The sequence below is a fragment of the Palaemon carinicauda genome, chromosome 14, assembly GCF_036898095.1.
Source record: "Palaemon carinicauda isolate YSFRI2023 chromosome 14, ASM3689809v2, whole genome shotgun sequence".
NCBI lineage: Eukaryota > Metazoa > Arthropoda > Malacostraca > Decapoda > Palaemonidae > Palaemon > Palaemon carinicauda.
In genome coordinates this window covers 14,411,526-14,434,462 of record NC_090738.1, presented here as the reverse complement: position 1 = coordinate 14,434,462, position 22,937 = coordinate 14,411,526, and the positions used below count along the sequence as shown (strand labels likewise).

Genomic DNA, 22,937 nt, shown 5'->3' with positions numbered 1-22,937 from the left:
AACTAGGGTTGTAGCTTGGATAGTAATAATAATAATAATAATAATAACATGCTCTTCTGGCCCTAACAAAGCCATATAGGTCCTTGACCAGCGTTGCCAAATGTGATTTGGCCACGACCATGAACATGTCTGGGGATCTATTGTCACTTCCCATTGCCTCCAAGGTAATCTGGAGGGACAGAGATGCGATAAGCCTTTCCTTTGTCTCTTGCTCCCTACACAAGAGAAAGTCAGACAACTTAGGGAAGTTTCCGCTGAACTGGTGTCCAGCAATATCCGCCTCAAACTTCCCAACTGAGGAGGTACGATGTATTTCCTTCCAGTCTTTGTCATCTGTAGGCAGAGCTAGGGATAAAGGTCTACACTCCTCAAGTGTAGGGCAAGGTTTCCCAGCTTCTACTGCCTTCATAACTGCCTTAAACCCTTTTTCCGCAAAGGGAAAGGCCAGTTTAGCTGGAGCAAGAAAAGAAGGGTGTTTCTTACTCAGGGCTGGCACTTTAGAATTAGTGAAGCCCCTGTCTTTCAGACTGCTTGTCATCAAAGCTTTAGCTTTCCCATGGTCAAGAACTATGACCTCTTTCGGCTCTGTCTTCTCCTTGGACACAGGTTCCGCCTTCAGACGGACGAAGCAGTCTGGGTAAGACTCAAAGCTGGGCCAAAAGTCAACATCCTCAATGAGGACGGCTCCCAGCTTCTCCAAAATGAAGATCTTCCCGTTTGTAATTGGCATGTACTCTGCATACCTCCAAGGGTTTACTTCGGAACACGAAGGAAGATCCTTCACATTGAGTCTCTTGTGAGACCCACGGGACGCTGCAAGATGGTGCATCTCTTTCCTCAGTGCTGAGTCCCTCTATTCGTTTTCCTTACGAAGACTCTCCATCATGGTCATGAGACTAGCCAGGGCTTTTCCCATTTCGTCAGATGGAGGAGCAGAAGACGTAGAGGGCACTGGTTCTGGGGCTGGAACCGACGAAACGGACTTCGATTAGACGTCGTCCTCTTCAGTCTCAGGAGCCAAGGTAGACTCCTCTTCTTGACCCTCCGCAAGAAGGTCCTTCTTGGTGTCTTCCGACACCTCTGACATCCTCTCATGGATGTCCTTCATCGCGTCCGAAACATCCGTATCTACAGAAATCTGGACGCAAGGGATCTCGGGTTGAGGCTGTGGTATCAAGGCATCCGCAGTTACCTTAGGGAACAGATAGGCTCGCCTCCGTTCATTTAGAAGGTAAGGCCCCGAGGTATTCTTCTGGAAGCGACGAACCCATCTGCGCAGCTTACTCCGTGCTGCACCCCTTGACTCCGCTCTCTTGGGGTCATCAAAAGCCTCAGTAACCAAATCTTTGCATACATTGCAGACCTGGGGGTCCCAGTACAGTACTTGAGAGTTCCCTTGGTGATGGAACAGAGAGTGCGCCCTGCACTCCACATGGCCGCAGAAGTCCTTGCTCCTGACGTTGCAGAAGACTCAAGCACATTTAGGGTGGTCCTCCTGTAAAGAGAGGAAAACTAAATGAGTATATGGTAGTTCATCTCGCCTGATAAACTATATAAATATTATTATTAATATTTTTGCATTTTTATTGCATATAGCTTAGGATAGACAAGCTAGAAAAGAATTAGGTAAGATGCACACATGTTTCCTATCCAGCCAATTGCTGTGACCTCCCTCAAAATTAAAGCCTAGAGTTTTCCTATTCAGGAAACCCAATGGAAGAGTTCTACCCTGTAAGGATAGATAAGTGTAACTTAACACTGACTTCCCAAAGGTTTAATAATGAGGGTCATTTGTAACTGATCGTCTATCAGTATATGGAAAGAAATCTTCCTTTCCTTATACAGTATGGTCTTAACAATAGACTGTGCATGGACACACAGGGTATGTTGGAAAATTAACTACTGTATACTTTATACTATAGTTTTCTGTTTCCAGTATGATCTATACTGCAAATATACTGGCTACTGTATAGTCATATACAATAGATCTAGCCGGCAAGGCTAGCACCTGGGGCACAGTTCAGCCGGCGCATTGTCAGCTGGGGTGGTGGCCGGCAGCTCGCTGACTGCCGACGCACTAGTCCAGCCGGCGTCTTGCCGGTCTGGGTAGTGGCCGGCAACATCAACCCGTTGGTTCTGCTGGCCGGCTAGGTTAGTACCCGGCGGGCAGCTGCCGGCAAGGTTAGTACCCGGCGACACTAGCCGATAGAGAGAGAGAGAAAGCAAGGAGTGAAGGGTGCCTTATTGAATGTTTATCAACAGTAAGTAATGATGTTAGAGCTCAGTCTTACCTTCCTCCAGAATGAGGGTTCAAATGGAAGGGGAGAATGTATCATTCGGGCTTCCACCCACATACAAACCATTGCCGGGGTCTGTCGGCCACAGGTCTGTGAAGTGAATGGCAGTCCAAGAGAGGACTGAAGAACACTACAGTAAAGGGATCTCCTGCCGGCAGCCGGCACAGCTTTCCCGGAGCCTTGTGTCCATAAGGGAAAGCTGAGTGACTAAGCTACTACAAGCAGAAGCCCCGGCCGGCCCCACAACTTGCCGGAAAGCGGGGAGATTGTAGGACAACAGCCAAAGGGTTGCGATGGCTAGGCTATCACTAAAGGACAGGTTTCAGTATCGACGCCATCCTAGATGGCAGGAGAATATCTATTCTCCAGCCTAGGGTCTTCCAATACAGTTAAGGGGCTGGCAGCAAGCTTGCCGCCTCCTCTTAACAATAGAAAAACAGAGTTCCAGTGCCGGTGCCATCCTAGGCGGCAGAAGAATGTCTATTCTTCAGCCTAGGGTCTGCGAGCACAGGACTAGTCTACTAAACCGCAGGGAGAAGGTGGCAATATCATAAATCACTTCAGGTGCAGCCTAGGGAGGTCTAGCCTCCTATGCCGGCAGCATAGTCCGACAGGGGAATGACTATTCACCCTGCCGGCACAAGACTGTATACTCTGAGGTTCTGACCGAAACCCAAAACCTGCTATCTGCGGCTAAGGGAAGGGACAGAAAACCCTAGCCTAGTCCTGCCTGAATGACAACTCGAGGCACGACCAACTAGGATTGTAGCTTAAGGCTACACTCAGAGGGAAGGAGGGATTAGCCTTAAATCTCCACTGGAGTCGAGTATCGGTTTATATAATAATTTTAGGAGATATCTATCTCCGCCTGAATTAATAAAATGATACACGAGGGTAACCGGGGAACGTGTATGAAAGTATACTAAAACCACTAGGCTAGTATCCTAGTGGCGGGTGAGAATCAACTACCTTAATCACCGCGCTAGAAGCGCTATGCTTAAAGGAATACAGTAAAACATGGTGGCGACGATGGCGCCATCTAGATGCTCAAGGTAGTAACGGAGGAAGGGTACCTTGATAACGACTCCCCTTTTATTTTTGCCATTTCCCCCTTGAAGCGAAAATGCTGTTCGGGGTGAAGATTGCTATATGTCATATCAAGATATACGTCCCCTGATATTATGCGATATCTTTGAGAGAAATTTTAAGGATATTCGTGCCAGGAGTTAGAATTCTGGAGACCTAAAGGTTCCTCTGGGACTATCACTGTAGTCAAATATACCCTAGGAAGCTACTTAAAGGAACCTTCCATCAGGACGACATGGCCTGAGCCCAAAAAAGAAATTAGATAGACTTTACAAGTTATTTTGAAATGCCTAAGTAAATTTTTTATAGATATAAGATTCAGATGAAAAATTTTCTCAAGCAAATTAATAAATCAAAAAGATGAAAATATGGCTTTAATTCAATATGTTCTGGTTTATCAATTAGAGTTCACTAAACTCTGGAATATCAAACTTTAGTTTCTAATTTTTTCAAAAGTTCAGAAAAAATAATACTGTATATCCATATATTCAGTGGTTCCTTTAATGGACAAAGTCATAGACAATAAAACGTGAGCAATCGATTAACTTATATGAAATTAATAACAGACTGAAGGACATAGGTGTTATAGTTAAGCCGACTCTCGGGGCCGGGTTAAGCTCAGGACATATTCCTCCTACCGAATTAAGTTCCCTACTATCTCCTCCCACTGGCATCTGTATAGAGGATTAATAACCTCATTAACATAACCAGTTTTTTTACTTTACTGTATGACTCTACAACATAGTTTGTTAAAAACAGAGAAAGTGCAGTCTTCTACTGTACAGTATGTTATTACAATGATAAAGTGAAAAATTTTTCCGTACAGTAAGTCAAAAGATTGTGAAATGCAATTAGTTTATCATATATAATCTGCTGAAAAAGCGCTATATTTGCCCAAAAAGCGTCAATTAGCGCGGCCGCACTAAATAGGAAAAATCGCACCAAATCTAGCGCTTAACACTGAAATGGCAACTATGTGTACCAGCAGAAGGGGTGGAACCTCCCCTCTGCCAGCTTCTAACTACAGTCATACTTCTCTTCACGAAAGATTCTGCTTACAAAATTTTCAAGCTGCAAAAAGAGATGCGAATATTTTTATGACTCACTTTATGAAATATGTTTCATTTTAAGAAAAATTATTTGCCAGCAGGCCGAAAATAAAATAATCATCCAGAATATGGGTTTAGACAACAGAAAATGTAGCTGTAGTCATAGTACTGTATATTTTGTATATGTACAATATTGTACTGTATGAATTGTATTATTATTATTATAATTATTACTGCTTGCTAAGCTACAACCCTAGTTGGAAAAGTAGGATGCTATAAGCCCAGGGGACCCAACAGGGAAAATAACCCAGTGAGGAAAGGAAACAAGGAAGAATAAAATATTTGAAGAACAGTAACAACATTTACATAAATATTTCCTATATAAACTTTAAAAACTTTAACAAAGCAAGAGGAAGAGAAATATAAAAGAAGAGTGGGCCCGAGTGTACCCTCAAGCAAGAGAACTCTACCGCAAGGCAGTGGAATACCATGATACAGAGGCTATGGCACTACCCAAGACTAGAGAACAATGGTTTGATTTTGGAGTGTCCTTCATCTAGAAGAGCTGCTTACCACAGCTAAAGTCTCTCTTCTACCCTTACCAAGAGGAAAGTAGCCACTGAACAATTACAGAGCAGTTGTTAATCCCTTGAACAAAGAAGAATTGTTTTGTAATTTCAGCGTTGTCAGGTGTATGAGGGCACAGGAGAATCTGTAAAGAATAAGCCAGACTATTCAGTGTATGTGTAGGCAAAGGGAAAGTGAACCGTAATCAGAGAGAAGGATCCAATGTAATACTGTCTGCCCGGTCAAAGGACCCCATAACTCTTTAGCGGTAGTATCTCTTATTCCATTTATTGTTGCAATATGTTGTAATAACTACTTAATTTACAGGTATTTTGAATGGCTCAAATATATTTGGCTAAACCGTATTTCATTGTGGCTATACTGTAGCTTTATTATAAGATTTAATGTGTTGTTTTGTAAGGTTTAGAACGAATTAGGCAATTTGGATGTGAAATGTGACTCGCAACACAAAAAAAAATCACTTTTCGAAAGCCACTCCAGAACAAATTAATTTTGTGTTGGGAGGCACTACAGTACTAGCTATTGCCAATCGTTGGCGCCCACTCGTGTCCAAGTATTGGCTATTGCCAATACCTTATTACTAAAAAGATTTTAACTGCCAAGTTCCTGCTGTGCTTGAATAGATTCTCACATTAAATGACAAAGGTTTGTATTCGTGTAGGAACAAACATAATTTAGTATAATATTTTATAAGGGAGAAGTGATTTTCCTAATAACCTCATGTTTATTTGTACAATGTTTTACTCAAATCCTTAGACATTACATAATGGAATACTGTACAGTACTAATTAGAGGAATTCCTTAACTAAACTAACACCTACAGTACTTGACAGGTTCTATCCACACTCCTAGGATTTTTTTTCCCTTGCATACTACTTCTCCATACCAAAAACATTAAAGCCTTTTAAGTTATTTCTTGTATAGTAATACCTGGGATTGAAAGGGGAAAAGCAAGAGAGGGTGTGGTTTTATTGCTAAGTGAATGGATGACAGGTCAAGTAGTGGAATGGAAGGAGATATCATCTAGGTTAATGTGGGTAAGGGTTAGGTTGGGTAGGGAATGTTGGGCTTTTGTCAGTGCGTATGGGCCAGGTTGTGATAAAAGTGAAGAAGAGTGGAATGAGTTCTGGAATGAATTAACTAGGTGTGAAGAAGTACTAGGTAGAAGGAATTATGTAGTTGTCATGGGTGACTTAAATGCTAAAGTGGGCACTGGAGAGGTAGAAGGTGTCATTGGGAAGTATGGCGTACCAGGTGAAAATGAGAGTGGTGAGAGACTGGTGTATATGTGTGTTGAGCAAGAGATGGTGATAAGTTCTAGCATTTTCAAAAAGAAAGATAAAAACAAGTATACATGGGTAAGAGTGGCAAATGGAAGAGTGGTAGAAAGGGCTTTAATGGATTATGTGTTGATAATTAAAAGAATGTTTGGAAGATAGAAAGACGTGCACGTGTTTAGGGGTATGGCTACCAGTATGTCTGATGATTTTTTGGTGGAAGGAAAATTAGTTGTAGCAAAAGAGTGGGGGGGGGGGTGTAAAAGGGAGCAAGTCAGGGTTGAAGAGTTAATAAAACCTGAGGTAAAAAGTGAATATCAAGAAAGGTTGAAAATGGCATATGACAGAGTGAAAGGAAGAGAAACTGGTATTTTAGAGGAGTGGAAGTTAGTAAAAGAAAATTTTGTTGGGATTCCAAGTGATGTGTGTGGCAAGAAGTTTGCAGGAGGCAGCATGAGGAAGGGTAGTGAATGGTGGAATGAAGGAGTAAAGGTAACAGAAGAGGGCTGCAGAGTAATAGTGTAGAGAAGTATGAAAGATATAGAGAGAAAAATATGGAAGTAAATTGTAAGGTAACTGAGGCAAAGAAGCCAGCTGACCTGAGGTGGGGTCAGGGATTTGGTCGTTCATATGAAGAGAATAAGTAGTAGTTTTGGAAAGAAGTGAAGAGAGTAAGGAAGGCTGGTTCGAGATTTGAAGACACAGTGAAAGAGGGAAATGGAAGGTTGTTAAAAGGAGAGGAGGCAAGGAAAAGGTTGCTGGAATATTTTGAAAGTTTACTGAAGAGATAATAAAACCGGAGGTAAAAAGTGAATATCAAGAAAGGTTGAAAATGGCATATGACAGAGTGAAAGTAAGAGAAACTGGTATTTTTCAATATTAAACTTACCCGATGATCATATAGCTGTCAGCTCTGCTGCCCGACAGAAAAACCTACGGGCGGAATACGCCAGCGATCGCTATACAGGTGGGGGTGTACATCAACAGCGCCATCTGTCAAGTAGGTACTCAAGTACTCGATGTCAACAAAGAACCAATTTTCTCTCTGTCGTGCCAATGGCAAGACCTACTAAATACGCCGTTACTAACTGGATTTGTTTTCACAACTATTTGGTGAAGTACACTATTCCAGTTTTGAGCTTTCGCTGTGCAGGGGTTTTATCTTCATTTCAAAACTTGAACTCGTTTTGTATAGTTTTAATTATGGTGATAAAGAGAGTATGGACTCTCTTTCACTTTTAAATGGCCGACCCTTCCCTTAGACGGAAGTGTGTTTAGGTTTTTAGTATTTGTGCTTAACACGTTATAGATCTATATTTTATATCTCTCCGCCTTTATTAGGCCTCTTCGATTAACTTTACTTTTTCAATATTAAACTTACCCGATGATCATATAGCTGTCAGCTCTGCTGCCCGACAGAAAAACCTACGGGCGGAATACGCCAGCGATCGCTATACAGGTGGGGGTGTACATCAACAGCGCCATCTGTCAAGTAGGTACTCAAGTACTCGATGTCAACAAAGAATCAATTTTCTCTCTGTCGTGCCACTGGCAAGACCTACTAAATACGCTGTTACTAACTGGATTTGTTTTCACAACTATTTGGTGAAGTACACTATTCCAGTTTTGAGCTTTCGCTATGCAGGGGTTTTATCTTCATTTCAAAACTTGAACTCTTTTTGGATAGATTTTATTTTGGTGACAAAGAGAGTATGGACTCTCTTTCACTTTTAAATGGCCGACCCTTCCCTTAGACGGAAGTGTGTTTAGGTTTTTAGTAATTTTGCTTAACACGTTATAAATCTTTATATTTTATATCTCTCCGCCTTTATTAGGCCTCTTCGATTAACTTTCCTTTTATTATAAACATATAAAAATAATTTTTTATGTTTTGTTTATTTGCGACCTTTCCTTTTAGTAGGCGGTCCTAACTTGGAACCGAAGTTAATCAACGTTGAGCCCGTTATATCGTATTTAACCTTTAAAGAATTTAAAACTTTTTAAATTTAATGTTTTATGAAAGAATTTCTTTGATAGTCTCGTACTGTTTTCGAAGATGAACTAACGTTTAGTTTTTTAATCGACGCAGTTGTTGACGTTCAGGACGTTCAACTTGCGCTCTATCGTTACGATAGAAAGAGAGTGTATCACGGTTTCACTTTGCAGTAGAGTAAACCTATTCTAGCGTTTCGTTCATTCTTTCTTAGCTTAAATGGTTTAAATTCTAAATTAAAGGAACTTTTCATTTGGAAAACCTTTCAGTTTTTTCCTTTAGCAAATCACATGTTTTGACGATATATAATTGGGCTCTTCTCTCAGGTGCGAAATCTAGAGAGAAAGAGAGAGATAGAGACGGAGGGAGAGAGAGGAGATAAAACGTTTCGTTCAAGCGGGTAACGTTGTTCTCGTTTTACTCTCCTCCCTAGTCGCTGTAGGGGAAGAAGGTAAAAAGTTTCTAGGGTTTTATTCTTGTTCCCAGGCTATGTGCGGTGAGAGATTGTAAACGTAGTTTATTTGATCTAGTGTTTAGTCTCTTTCCCAGCCACTGAATTCTTTATCTTTATATATGTTTTCTGTTGCATTATTCGACTGTTTTCGCAATTACTACCTTTTAATGAAGGGTAGGATTGCGTGTTTCAGGTAGAAATCAGTAAAAGTTTCGATTTCAGTGAAATAAGTGCAAAACAGAAAATCAAAGTGATAAAGTGATATGCGCAAAGTGTTACAGTGTTGCGTCCGAGGGTTCGTCTGTTCGTGCCTATCGTTCACCTAGTCCGGGACCTCTTGCAAGCTCCCAAGCCCAGGGGAGAAGTAATGTCGAACGACTTATGGGTTCCTCAGGCCTTGATCAGCGAACAGACGTTTTTCCCTCCGTGGTTTCGGGCGTATCTACCCAAGATCGCCCCACCCACACAAAGACGAGAGAGCCCATTTACTTCTCGTCTGCGGAAGAGGTTTCTCGTAAGAAACCTTGGACCAAGGTCTCGCAGCTTATTAAGTGCAAGTCGGTCCCTTCCGTGCAAGTCCAACGGCCCAGGTGTAGCCACTGGGTCAGTTCGGACTCGCTGCAGTCATCCGACGACTGCACTCCTCCCAAGAGAGGCAAGGTGGTACCGCAACAGGCAGTAACTCCGTCTGTTGCCGCACCCGCTGTTTTAGACCCTCAGTCACAACGGACAGTAGCTCCGTCTGTTGCCGCTTTTGTAGACCCTGAGTGGTCTTTACTGCAGTCTATGCAGACTCAGTTAGCTGCGGTTATGCAGGAGTTTCGTGCGGAGAAGGTTAACGCCCAGCTCACGCTGAGGCTGCCTGCTCCCACACTCCGGCTGCGGAGAGGTTGGCGCTGCACCCGTTAGCCTACAACCTGCCACGGTTGTGCGCCCAGCTCACGCTGAGGCTGCCTGCTCCCACACTCCGGCTGCGGAGAGGTTGGCGCTGCACCCGTTAGCCTACAACCTGCCACGGTTGTGCGCCCAGCAGACGCTGAGGCTGCCTGCTCCCACACTTCGGCTGTGAGAGCTCCTCCACCCATGCGCAGTCGACCCTGCCAGACGCATGCTGACTCCCACAGACGCACGGAGCACTCCGTTGCCGTGCGTGAGCTACCACAACAACAGGAGGGTGGAGTTAAGCTGCCGTGTTTTGACACGGTGCGTCAGCCTCCGCAACCCACTGTGGTTACCGCCACTCACCCGCAGCAGACTAGTCAGTCAGGAGTTGAGGCTTCCCCACACAGCTTTGGTTGTTGCCAGCTCACAGACTGTCAAGCAGTTACATGACGTTGCCTTCTGGTCTGCTACTAATGCACCAGTGCTGTATGTCAGCACGCACCTGTTGTGGTTGACAGTTCAGTTTTTGAGAGTTCACAGACTGTCAAGCAGTTACATAACGTTGCCTTCTGGTCTGCTGCTTATGCACCAGTGAGACCCTCACTGAGATAACCTAGCTTTTCTCGGACAAGGTTCCTGTGGATGAGAAAGTGCTGTTCTCCCTCCTACTGATATTCCTTTGAGGACTCTGTCATTTGGAGAGGAGCCTTAAGCTGCTTAGCCTCCTATGGACTTTAATTAAAGCATAACAAGGCTTCCAGGGATGGTAAATGGTTCCGCTTCAGTCGCTAACCCCGTCTGTTGCCACACCTGCTCCCGTAGACCCTAATGGGCTTTGCTGCAAGACATGCAGTCCAAGCTTGTGTCCTTGATAGAGGACATTTTACGGAGAAGAACCTTCTGGCCAACAACCTTCCTACCGGTTGGTTGTGCGCCCTGTTGACACTGAGGTATCCTACTCGCGTCCGCCAGTTGAGGTGGTTTCTCCACCGATGCGACCCAGTGTGGGTTGCCAGTCGCACGTTGACGTTAAGCGACGCTCGGAGGTGGTTGTTGAAGTGTGTCACTAGGAAGACGTTCAACAACCAGCAGAGGTGACTTGTTGTGACACAGTGCGTCAACCTCAGCAACCCGGTAGGGTGTTGACTGCACAACCCAGACAGTCTAGACAGTTTCGGGTTGACGCTGTACTTCCTCGCGTCCCCATGGTTGACAGTTCACAGACTGTGCAGCAGTACCATGATATTGCGTCCGGCTCCGTCACGCATCCACCAGTGCGACCGGATTCAGCGAGTCAGACGTTGCCCACTCCGTTGCCGTTTCCTCATCAGTTTCGGATAAGGAACCCTCTGATGAGGACGTTGCTGAACTAGACGATCAACCCCCAGCCCTGCTATCCATCCAGAAGATGCTGAAGAAGGAACGCTGCCCTGTCAGGCTGTGGATGAGTCTGGTAAGGACACTGTCATCCGTGGTTCTTTTGTGTCACTTGGAAGACTACACCTCCGTCCTCTTCTGTATCATCTAGCTTTTCACTGGGAAAAGGACAAGACGCTAGAAGCGGTCTCGATCCCGGTTTCCGGAAAGATAAAGTCTGGTCTGACTTGGTGAAAGGACTTTATCAACCTTAGAAAGGGTCTTCCCCTGACTGTTCAGACTCCCAACCACGTTCTCTTCTCGGACGCATCGGACGTAGGCTGGGGTGCGACATTAGGCGGTAGGGAATGCTCGGGATTATGGAACTCGAGTCAAAGGACAATGCATTTCAACTGCAAGAAGCTACTGGCAGTACGTCTGACCTGGAAAAGCTTCAGGTCTCTCCTTCAAGGCAAAGTGGTGGAGGTGAACTCGGACAACACCCGGCTTTGACGTACATCTCCAAGCAAGGAGGGACCTACTCTCTGACATGGTACGAGATCGCAAGGGACCTCCTCACCTGGTCAACAGGTCTAGACTTTTCACTAGTAACGAGGTTCATCCAAGGCAACTTGAATGTCATAGCAGATTGTCTCAGTAGGAAGGGACAAATAATTCCAACAGATTGGACCCTCCACAAGGAGGTATGCAAGAGACTTTGGGCCACCTGGGGCCAGCCAACCATAGATCTCTTCGCAACCTCGATGACCAAGAGGCTCCCAATAGTTTGCTCACCTATCCCGGACCCAGCAGTAGTTCATATAGATGCCTTTCTACTAGATTGGTCACATCTAGATCTTTATGCATTCCCTCCGTTCAAGATTGTCAACAAGGTACTGCAGAAGTTCGCCTCTCATGAAGGGACAAGGTTGACGCTAGTTGCTTCCCTCTGGCCCGCGAGAGAATAACTCACCGAGGTACTTCGATGGCTAGTAGACGTTCCCAGAACACTTCCCCTAAGGGTGGACCTTCTACGTCAGCCACGCGTAAAGAAGGTACACCAAGGCCTCCACGCTCTTCGTCTGACTGCCTTCAGATTATCGAAAGACTCTCGAGAGCTAGAGGCTTTTCGAAGGAGGCAACCAGAGCGTTTGCTAGAGCAAGGAGAACATCCACCCTTAGAATCTACCAATCGAAGTGGGAAATCTTCCGAAACTGGTGCAAGTCAGTATCCGTATCCTCGACCAGTACCTCTGTAACTCAAATAGCTGACTTTCTCTCATATATGAGGAAAGAAAGATCTCTTTCAGCTCCCACTATCAAGGGTTACAGAAGCATGTTGGCATCAGTCTTCCGTCACAGAGGCTTAGATCTTTCCAACAATAAAGATCTACAAGACCTCCTTAAGTCTTTTGAGACCACGAAGGAGCGTCGTTTGGTTACACCTGGTTGGAATTTAGACGTGGTACTAAGATTCCTTATGTCAGACAGGTTCGAACCGCTTCAATCAGCCTCCCTGAAAGATCTCACCTTTAAGACTCTTTTCCTGATATGCTTAACCACAGCTAAAAGAGTCAGTGAGATTCATGCCTTCAGCAAGAACATCGGATTCTCATCCGAAACGGCTACATGTTCTACAACTTGGTTTTCTAGCCAAACACGAGCTGCCTTCTCGGCCTTGACCAATATCGTTCGATATTCCAAACTTATCGCATGGTTTGAAATGAACTAGAAAGAGTATTATTTCCTGTAAGAGCTCTTAAGTTCTATTTAAAAACCTTTACGAGGCCCGTCTGAAGCTTTATGGTGTTCAGTTAAGAATCCATCTTTGCCTTTGTCAGAGAATTCTTTATCCTATTTTATCAGACTGTTAATACGAGAAGCTCATTCCCATCTGAATGAGGAAGACCAAGCTTTGCTGAAGGTAAGGACACACGAAGTTAGAGCTGTCGCAATTTCCGTGGCCTTTTAACAAAATAGATCTCTGCAAAGTATATTCGACGCAACCTATTGGAAAAGCAAATCAGTGTTCGCGTCTTTTATCTTAAGAATGTCCAGTCTCTTTACGAGACCTGCTACACTCTGGGACCATTCGTAGCAACGAGTGCAGTAGTGGTGAGGGCTCCACCACTACAATTCCCTAATTCCATAACCTTTTTAATCTTTCTCTTGAAATGTTTTATTATTGTTTTGGGTTGTCCGGAAGGCTAAGAAGCCTTTCGCATCCTACTTGATTTGGCGGGTGGTCAAAGTCATTTCTTGAGAAGCGCCTAGATTAGAGGTTTTGATGAGGACCTTTAGTATGGGTTGCAACCCTTCATACTTCAGCTCCTAGGAGTCGCTCAGCATCCTATGAGGATCGCGAGGCTCAGTAAGGAAGACGTACTTAAAAAGGCAGAGTAATTGTTCAAGTCGACTTCCTTACCAGGTACTTATTTATTTTATGTTTGTTATTTTGAATAACTGCTAAAATAAAATACGGAATACTTAGCTCATAATAATGTCAACATGTAATGCTGGTCTCTACCCACCCCCCTGGGTGTGAATCAGCTATATGATCATCGGGTAAGTTTAATATTGAAAAATGTTATTTTCCTTAGTAAAATAAATTTTTGAATATACTTACCCGATGATCATAAATTAAAGGACCCACCCATCCTCCCCAATAGAGACCCAGTGGACAGAGGAGAAAATTGGTTCTTTGTTGACATCGAGTACTTGAGTACCTACTTGACAGATGGCGCTGTTGATGTACACCCCCACCTGTATAGCGATCGCTGGCGTATTCCGCCCGTAGGTTTTTCTGTCGGGCAGCAGAGCTGATAGCTATATGATCATCGGGTAAGTATATTCAAAAATTTATTTTACTAAGGAAAATAACATTTTATTATAAACATATAAAAATAAATTTTTATGTTTTGTTTATATGCGACCTTTCCTGATAATAGGCGGTCCTAACTTGGAACCGAAGTTAATCAACGTTGAGCCCGTTATATCGTATTTAACCTTTAAAGGATTTATAACTTTTTAAATTTAATGTTTTATGAAAGAATTTCTTTGATAGTCTCGTACTTTTTTTCAAAGATGAACTAACGTTTAGTTTTTTAGTCTAAGCAGTTGTTGACGTTCAGGACGTTCAACATGCGCTCTATCGTTACGATAGAGAGAGAGTGTATCACGGTTTCACTTTGCAGTAAGAGTAAACCGATTCTAGCGTTTTGTTCATTCTTTCTTAGCTTTAATGGTTTAAATTCTAAATTAAAGGAACTTTTTATTTCGAAAACCTTTCAGTTTTTTCCTTTAGCATATATCATGCTTTGACGATATATAATTGGGCTCTTCTCTCAGGTGCGAAATCTAGAGAGAAAGAGAGAGATAGAGATGGAGGGAGAGAGAGGAGAAAAAAACGTTTCGTTCAAGCGGGTAACGTTGTTCTCGTTTTACTCTCCTCCCTAGTCGCTGTAGGGGAAGAAGGTAAAACGTTTCTAGGGTTTTATTCTTGTTCCCAGGCTATGTGCGGTGAGCGATTGTAAACGTAGTTTATTTGAACTAGTGTTTAGTCTTTTTCCCAGCACCTGAATTCTTTATCTTTATATATGTTTTCTGTTGCATTATACGACTGTTTTCGCAATCACTACCTTTTAATGAAGGGTAGAATTGCGTGTTTCAGGTAGAAATCAGTAAAAGTTTCGATTTCAGTGAAATAAGTGCAAAACAGAAAATCAAAGTGATAAAGTGATATGCGCAAAGTGTTACAGTGTTGCGTCCGAGGGTTCGTCTGTTCGTGCCTGTCGTTCACCTAGTCCGGGACCTCTTGCAAGCTCCCAAGCCCAGGGGAGAAGTAATGTCGAACGACTTATGGGTTCCTCAGGCCTTGATCAACGAACAGACGTTTCCCTCCGTGGTTTCGGGCGTATCTACCCAAGATCGCCCCACCCACACAAAGACGAGAGAGCCCATTTACTTCTCGTCTGCGGAAGAGGTTTCTCGTAAGAAACCTTGGACCAAGGTCTCGCAGCTTATTAAGTGCAAGTCGGTCCCTTCCGCGCAAGTCCAACGGCCCAGGTGTAGCCACTGGGTCAGTTCGGACTCGCTGCAGTCTTCCGATGACTGCACACCTCCTAAGAGAGGTAAAGCGGTACCGCAACAGGCAGTAACTCCGTCTGTTGCCGCACCCGCTGTTTTAGACCCTCAGTCACAACGGACAGTAGCTCCGTCCGTTGCCGCTTTTGTAGACCCTAAGTGGTCTTTACTGCAGTCTATGCAGACTCAGTTAGCTGCGGTTATGCAGGAGTTTCGTGCGGAGAAGGTTGACACTGCTCCCGTTAGCCTACAACCTGCCACGGTTGTGCGCCCAGCTCACGCTGAGGCTGCCTGCTCCCACACTCCGGCTGCGGAGAGGTTGGCACTGCACCCGTTAGCCTACAACCTGCCACGGTTGTGCGCCCAGCTCACGCTGAGGCTGCCTGCTCCCACACTCCGGCTGCGGAGAGGTTGGCGCTGCACCCGTTAGCCTACAACCTGCCACGGTTGTGCGCCCAGCAGACGCTGAGGCTGCCTGCTCCCACACTCCGGCTGTGAGAGCTCCTCCATCCATGCGCAGTCGACCCTGCCAGACGCATGCTGACTCCCACAGACGCACGGAGCACTCCGTTGCCGTGCGTGAGCTACCACAACAACAGGAGGGTGGAGTTAAGCTGCCGTGTTTTGACACGGTGCGTCAGCCTCCGCAACCCACTGTGGTTACCGCCACTCGCCCGCAGCAGACTAGTCAGTCAGGAGTTGAGGCTTCCCCACACAGCTTTGGTTGTTGCCAGCTCACAGACTGTCAAGCAGTTACATGACGTTGCCTTCTGGTATGCTACTAATGCACCAGTGCTGCATGTCCTCACGCACCTGTTGTGGTTGATAGTTCAGTTTTTTGACAGTTCACAGACTGTCAAGCAGTTACATAACGTTGCCTTCTGGTCTGCTGCTAATGCACCAGTGCTGTATGTCCTCACGCACCTGTTGTGGTTGACAGTTCAGTTTTTGACAGTTCACAGACTGTCAAGCAGTTACATAACGTTGCCTTCTGGTCTGCTGCTTATGCACCAGTGAGACCCTCACTGAGATAACCTAGCTTTTCTCGGACAAGGTTCCTGTAGATGAGAAAGTGCTGTTCTCCCTCCTACTGATATTCCTTTGAGGACTCTGTCATTTGGAGAGGAGCCTTAAGCTGCTTAGCCTCCTATGGACTTTAATTAAAGCATAACAAGGCTTCCAGGGATGGTAAATGGTTCCGCTTCAGTCGCTAACCCTGTCTGTTGCCACACCTGCTCCCGTAGACCCTAATGGGCTTTGCTGCAAGACATGCAGTCCAAGCTTGTGTCCTTGATAGAGGACTTTTTACGGAGAAGAACCTTCTGGCCAACAACCTTCCTACCGGTTGGTTGTGCGCCCTGTTGACACTGAGGTATCCTTCTCGCGTCCGCCAGTTGAGGTGGTTCCTCCACCGATGCGACCCAGTGTGGGTTGCCAGTCGCACGTTGACGTTAAGCGACACTCGGAGGTGGTTGTTGAAGTGTGTCACTAGGAAGACGTTCAACAACCAGCAGAGGTGACTTGTTGTGACGCAGTGCGTCAACCTCAGCAGCCCGGTAGGGTGTTGACTGCACAACCCAGACAGTCTAGACAGTTTCGGGTTGACGCTGTACTTCCTCGCGTCCCCATGGTTGACAGTTCACAGACTGTGCAGCAGTACCATGATATTGCGTCCGGCTCCGTCACGCATCCACCAGTGCGACCGGATTCAGCGAGTCAGACGTTGCCCACTCCGTTGCCGTTTCCTCATCAGTTTCGGATAAGGAACCCTCTGATGAGGACGTTGCTGAACTAGACGATCAACCCCCAGCCCTGCTATCCATCCAGAAGATGCTGAAGAAGGAACGCTACCCTGTCAGGCTGTGGATGAGTCTGGTAAGGACACTGTCATCCGTGGTTCTTTTGTGTCACTTGGAAGACTACACCTCCGTCCTCTTCTGTATCATCTAGCTTTTCACTGGGAAAAGGACAAGACGCTAGAAGCGGTCTCGATTCCGGTTTCCGGAAAGATAAAGTCTGGTCTGACTTGGTGAAAGGACTTTATCAACCTTAGAAAGGGTCTTCCCCTGACTGTTCAGACTCCCAACCACGTTCTCTTCTCGGACGCATCGGACGTAGGCTGGAGTGCGACATTAGGCGGTAGGGAATGCTCGGGATTATGGAACTCGAGTCAAAGGACAATGCATTTCAACTGCAAGAAGCTACTGGCAGTACGTCTGACCTGGAAAAGCTTCAGGTCTCTCCTTCAAGGCAAAGTGGTGGAGGTGAACTCAGACAACACCCGGCTTTGACGTACATCTCCAAGCAAGGTGGGACCTACTCTCTGACATGGTACGAGATCGCAAGGGACCTCCTCACCTGGTCAACAGGTCTAGACTTTTCACTAGTAACGAGGTTCATCCAAGGCAACTTGAATGTCATAGCAGATTGTCTCAGTAGGAAGGGACAAATAATTCCAACAGATTGGACCCTCCACAAGGATGTATGCAAGAGACTTTGGGCCACCTGGGGCCAGCCAACCATAGATCTCTTCGCAACCTCGATGACCAAGAGGCTCCCAATAGTTTGCTCACCTATCCCGGACTCAGCAGTAGTTCATATAGATGCCTTTCTACTAGATTGGTCACATCTAGATCTATATGCATTCCCTCCGTTCAAGATTGTCAACAAGGTACTGCAGAAGTTCGCCTCTCACGAAGGGACAAGGTTGACGCTAGTTGCTTCCCTCTGGCCCGCGAGAGAATAACTCACCGAGGTACTTCGATGGCTAGTAGACGTTCCCAGAACACTTCCCCTAAGGGTGGACCTTCTACGTCAGCCACGCGTAAAGAAGGTACACCAAGGCCTCCACGCTCTTCGTCTGACTGCCTTCAGATTATCGAAAGACTCTCGAGAGCTAGAGGCTTTTCGAAGGAGGCAACCAGAGCGTTTGCTAGAGCAAGGAGAACATCCACCCTTAGAATCTACCAATCGAAGTGGGAAATCTTCCGAAACTGGTGCAAGTCAGTATCCGTATCCTCGACCAGTACCTCTGTAACTCAAATAGCTGACTTTCTCTTATATCTGAGGAAAGAACAATCTCTTTCAGCTCCCACTATCAAGGGTTACAGAAGCATGTTGGCATCAGTCTTCCGTCACAGAGGCTTAGATCTTTCCAACAATAAAGATCTACAAGACTTCCTTAAGCCTTTTGAGACCACGAAGGAGCGTCGCTTGGTTACACCTGGTTGGAATTTAGACGTGGTACTAAGATTCCTTATGTCAGACAGGTTCGAACCGCTTCAATCAGCCTCCCTGAAAGATCTCATCTTTAAGACTCTTTTCCTGATATGCTTAACCACAGCTAAAAGAGTCAGTGAGATTCATGCCTTCAGCAAGAACATCGGATTCTCATCCGAAACGGCTACATGTTCTACAACTTGGTTTTCTAGCCAAACACGAGCTGCCTTCTCGGCCTTGACCAATATCGTTCGATATTCCAAACTTATCGCATGGTTTGAAATGAACTAGAAAGAGTATTATGTCCTGTAAGAGCTCTTAAGTTCTATTTAAAAACCTTTACGAGGCCCGTCTGAAGCTTTATGGTGTTCAGTTAAGAATCCATCTTTGCCTTTGTCAGAGAATTCTTTATCCTATTTTATCAGACTGTTAATACGAGAAGCTCATTCCCATCTGAATGAGGAAGACCAAGCTTTGCTGAAGGTAAGGACACACGAAGTTAGAGCTGTCGCAACTTCCGTGGCCTTTAAACAAAATAGATCTCTGCAAAGTATATTCGACGCAACCTATTGGAAAAGCAAATCAGTGTTCGCGTCTTTTATCTTAGGAATGTCCAGTCTCTTTACGAGAACTGCTACACTCTGGGACCATTCGTAGCAACGAGTGCAGTAGTGGTGAGGGCTCCACCACTACAATTCCCTAATTCCATAACCTTTTTAATCTTTCTCTTGAAATGTTTTATTATTGTTTTGGGTTGTCCGGAAGGCTAAGAAGCCTTTCGCATCCTACTTGATTTGGCGGGTGGTCAAAGTCATTTCTTGAGAAGCGCCTAGATTAGAGGTTTTGATGAGGACCTTTAGTATGGGTTGCAACCCTTCATACTTCAGCTCCTAGGAGTCGCTCAGCATCCTATGAGGATCGCGAGGCTCAGTAAGGAAGACGTACTTAAAAAGGCAGAGTAATTGTTCAAGTCGACTTCCTTACCAGGTACTTATTTATTCTATGTTTGTTATTTTGAATAACTGCTAAAATGAAATACGGAATACTTAGCTCATATAATGTCAACATGTAATGCTGGTCTCTACCCACCCCCCTGGGTGTGAATCAGCTATATGATCATCGGGTAAGTTTAATATTGAAAAATGTTATTTTCCTTAGTAAAATAAATTTTTGAATATACTTACCCGATGATCATAAATTAAAGGACCCACCCATCCTCCCCAATGGAAACCCAGTGGACAGAGGAGAAAATTGGTTCTTTGTTGACATCGAGTACTTGAGTACCTACTTGACAGATGGCGCTGTTGATGTACACCCCCACCTGTATAGCGATCGCTGGCGTATTCCGCCCGTAGGTTTTTCTGTCGGGCAACAGAGCTGACAGCTATATGATCATCGGGTAAGTATATTCAAAAATTTATTTTACTAAGGAAAATAACATTTTAGAGGAGTGGAAGTTAGTAAAAGAAAATTTTGTTAGGATTGCAAGTGATGTGTGTGGCAAGAAGTTTGTTGGAGGCAGCATGAGAAAGGGTAGTGAATGGTGGAATGAAGGAGTAAAGGTAAAAGTGGAAGAGAAGAAGAGGGCTGCAGAGTAATAGTGTAGAGAAGTATGAATGATATAGAGAGAAAAATATGGAAGTAAAGTGCAAGGTAACCGAGGCAAAGAGGCCGGCTGACCTGAGGTGGGGTCAGGGATTGGGTCGTTCAAATGAAGAGAATAAGTAGTAGTTTTGGAAAGAAGTGAAGAGAGTAAGGAAGGCTGGTTCGAGATTTGAAGACACAGTGAAAGAGGGAAATGGAAGGTTGTTAAAAGGAGAGGAGGCAAGGAAAAGGTGGGCGGGGAATATTTTGAAAGTTTACTGAATGTTGAGGATAATAGGGAGGCAGATATAATTGCTGTTGCAGGTATTGAGGTGCCAGTGATGGGAGATGAGAATGAGAGATTACAAGAGATGAAGTGAGGAGAGCACTAGATGAAATGAGTAGGAAAAGTGCCTGGTATGGATGGTGTGACTGTACTTGAATGGTTGGCGAGACGGTTTAATGTGTGTTTTATGTTGTCAATGGTATCAGTAGATTGGGTTTGTGCATGTATTGTACCACTATATAAGGGTAAGGGAGATGTGACTGAGTGTTGTAATTCAAGGGGTATTAGTTTGTTGAGTGTGGTTGGAAAATTGTATGATAGAGTACTGATTAATATGATTAAGGATAAAACAGAGAATGCAATCTTGGAAGTACAGGGTGGTTTTAGAAGAGGTAGGGGATGTATGAATCAGATTTTTACAGTTAGGCAGATATGCGAGAAATATTTAGCAAAAGGCAAGGAAGTGTATGTTGCGTTTATGGATCTGGAGAAAGCGTACGATAGAGTTGATAGGGAAGCAATGTGGAATGTGATGAGGTTATATGGAATTAGTGGAAGGTTGTTGCAAGCAGTGAAAAGTTTCTACAAAGGTAGTAAAGCGTGTGTTAGGATAGGAAATGAAGTGAGCGATTGGTTTCCGGTGAGTGGGGCTAAGACAGGGATGTGTGAAGTTGCCATGGTTATTTAACTTGTATGTTGATGGAGTGGTGAGAGAGGTGAATGCTAGAGTGCTTGGACGAGCATTGAAACTGATAGACAAGAATGATGATGAATGGGAGGTAAATCAGTTGTTGTTTGTGGATGATACTGTACTGGTTGCAGACTCGGAAGAGAAGCTTGGCCGATTAGCAACAGAATTTGGAAGGGTATGTGCGAGAAGGAAGTTAAGGTTATGAGATGTATGAGAAGGGAAGGTGGTGCAAGGTTGAATGTCATGTTGAATGGAGAGTTACTTGAGGAGGTGGATCAGTTTTAAGTACTTGGGATCTGCTGTTGCAGCAAATGGTGGCGTGGAAGCAATGTACGTCAGAGAGTGAATGAAGGATGCAAAGTAATGGGGGCAGTGAAGGGAGTGGTAAAGCATAGAGGGTTGGGCATGAATGTAAAGAGAGTTCTATATGAGAAAGTGATTGTACCAACTGTGATGTATGGATCAGAGTTGTGGGGAATGAAAGTGACGGAGAGACAGAAATTGAATGTGTTTGAGATGAAGTGTCCGAGTAGAGTATGGCTGGTGTATCTCGAGTAGATAGGGTTAGGAACGAAATAGTGAGGGTGGGAACGGGTGTAAGAAATGAATTAGCAGCAAGAGTGGATGTGAATGTGTTGAGGTGGTTTGGCCATGTTGAGAGAATGGAAAATGGCTGTCTGCTAAAGAAGGTGATGAATGCAAGAGTTGATGGGAGAAGCACAAGAGGAAAACCAAGGTTTGGGTGGATGGATAGAGTGAAGAAAGCGCTGGGTGATAGGAGGATAGATGTGAGAGAGGCAAGAGTGTGTGCTAGAAATAGGAATGAATGGCGAGCGATTGTGACGCAGTTCCGGTAAGCCCTGCTGCTTCCTCCAGTTGCCTTGGATGACTGCGGAGGTAGCAGTAGTACGGGATTCAGCGTTATAATGGGGGAGGGTGGGCTGTTGGCACCCTAGCAGTACCAGCCAAACTTGGTTGAATCCCTCGTCAGGCTGGGAGGAGCGTAGAGAGGAAAGGTCCCCTTTTTTTTTATTTGTTTGATGTCTGCTACCCCCCAAAATTGGCAGAAGTGCCTTGGTATATGTATAATTTTTGCATGAGATATGAGCACGCTTACAGATAAGAATGCTAGGTAGCCGAGCACTTTGGAAGCTCTCGAGGCCTTCATCACTCGTTCATTTCGCATGATCTCCGACTACAGTACTGTACACATCTCCAAGCATCGCCTGTGTTGTTTGCGTTATTTACGTGATTTTAACATATATTTGTAGAAAATTATCTCGGTGATGGGTCCAAAGTAAGCGACTGGATACATTAGCGGCAAGAAGAAAAAACGCATGGTGACGATGGAGGTGAAGCATGAAATTATCGAAAAACATGAGCGTGGTGTCCGTATGACACCCTGATAAATTGTCTAGTGGTCGTGCTTCAGCTCTTTTTAACGACACTTGCCTGACTCATTTCTGCAACATTTTGAAAGGGAGACAGAAACAAAGCTCCTTGGATAGGTATTTTTTTTAAAAGGCCTGCAGCAAGTGAAAGTGAAAGCAAGGCAAAAAAAAATTTAGAAAATAAGATAGCTTCATGAAATTTGAAAATTTTTTATTCTTTAAGTTCAGTAAAGTTAATTTTAAGTTTTAAGTGTTACGATATGTAGTGTAAGAAACATAGAAACAACCGGATGTGTACCGTCCAATTCTCTCCTTCCCTTCCTCCCTTCCGCCTCCTTTGCACACACCTCCATTAGCCGCAACAGTCTGTATCGAAGGTAAAAACACATTTTATTGCAGATCACAGTTATGCCTTTTTTTGAGTGTATGTAAAGTATTATATCAATTTAAAGCATTTTATCCATGTTTATATAATTGATTTGGGCGTTTTTATGAGGGCAGGAACGGATTACTTTATTTGATTTTATTTGGGAAAAATTGACTTGAGATACAAGCTCAGTCCTGGAACGCATTATGCTCGTATGCCAAGGTATTACTGTACATTGTACCGTATTTAACTAGTTCTATTACACTGCAATCATATTCACTTAATCTTAATTTTCTCTGCTGTGCTATTTTATCTGGGCTAACTTTAATTTGAA

At 44.4% G+C, this 22,937-nt stretch overlaps 1 long non-coding RNA gene across 2 annotated transcripts in view; it reads left to right on the top strand.

The window, feature by feature from the left end:
- The window catches only part of LOC137653437 (uncharacterized), a 94,027-nt gene that overhangs the window by 46,352 nt on the left and 24,738 nt on the right, over positions 1–22,937 (top strand). The gene's annotated exons all lie outside the window — the stretch shown is intronic.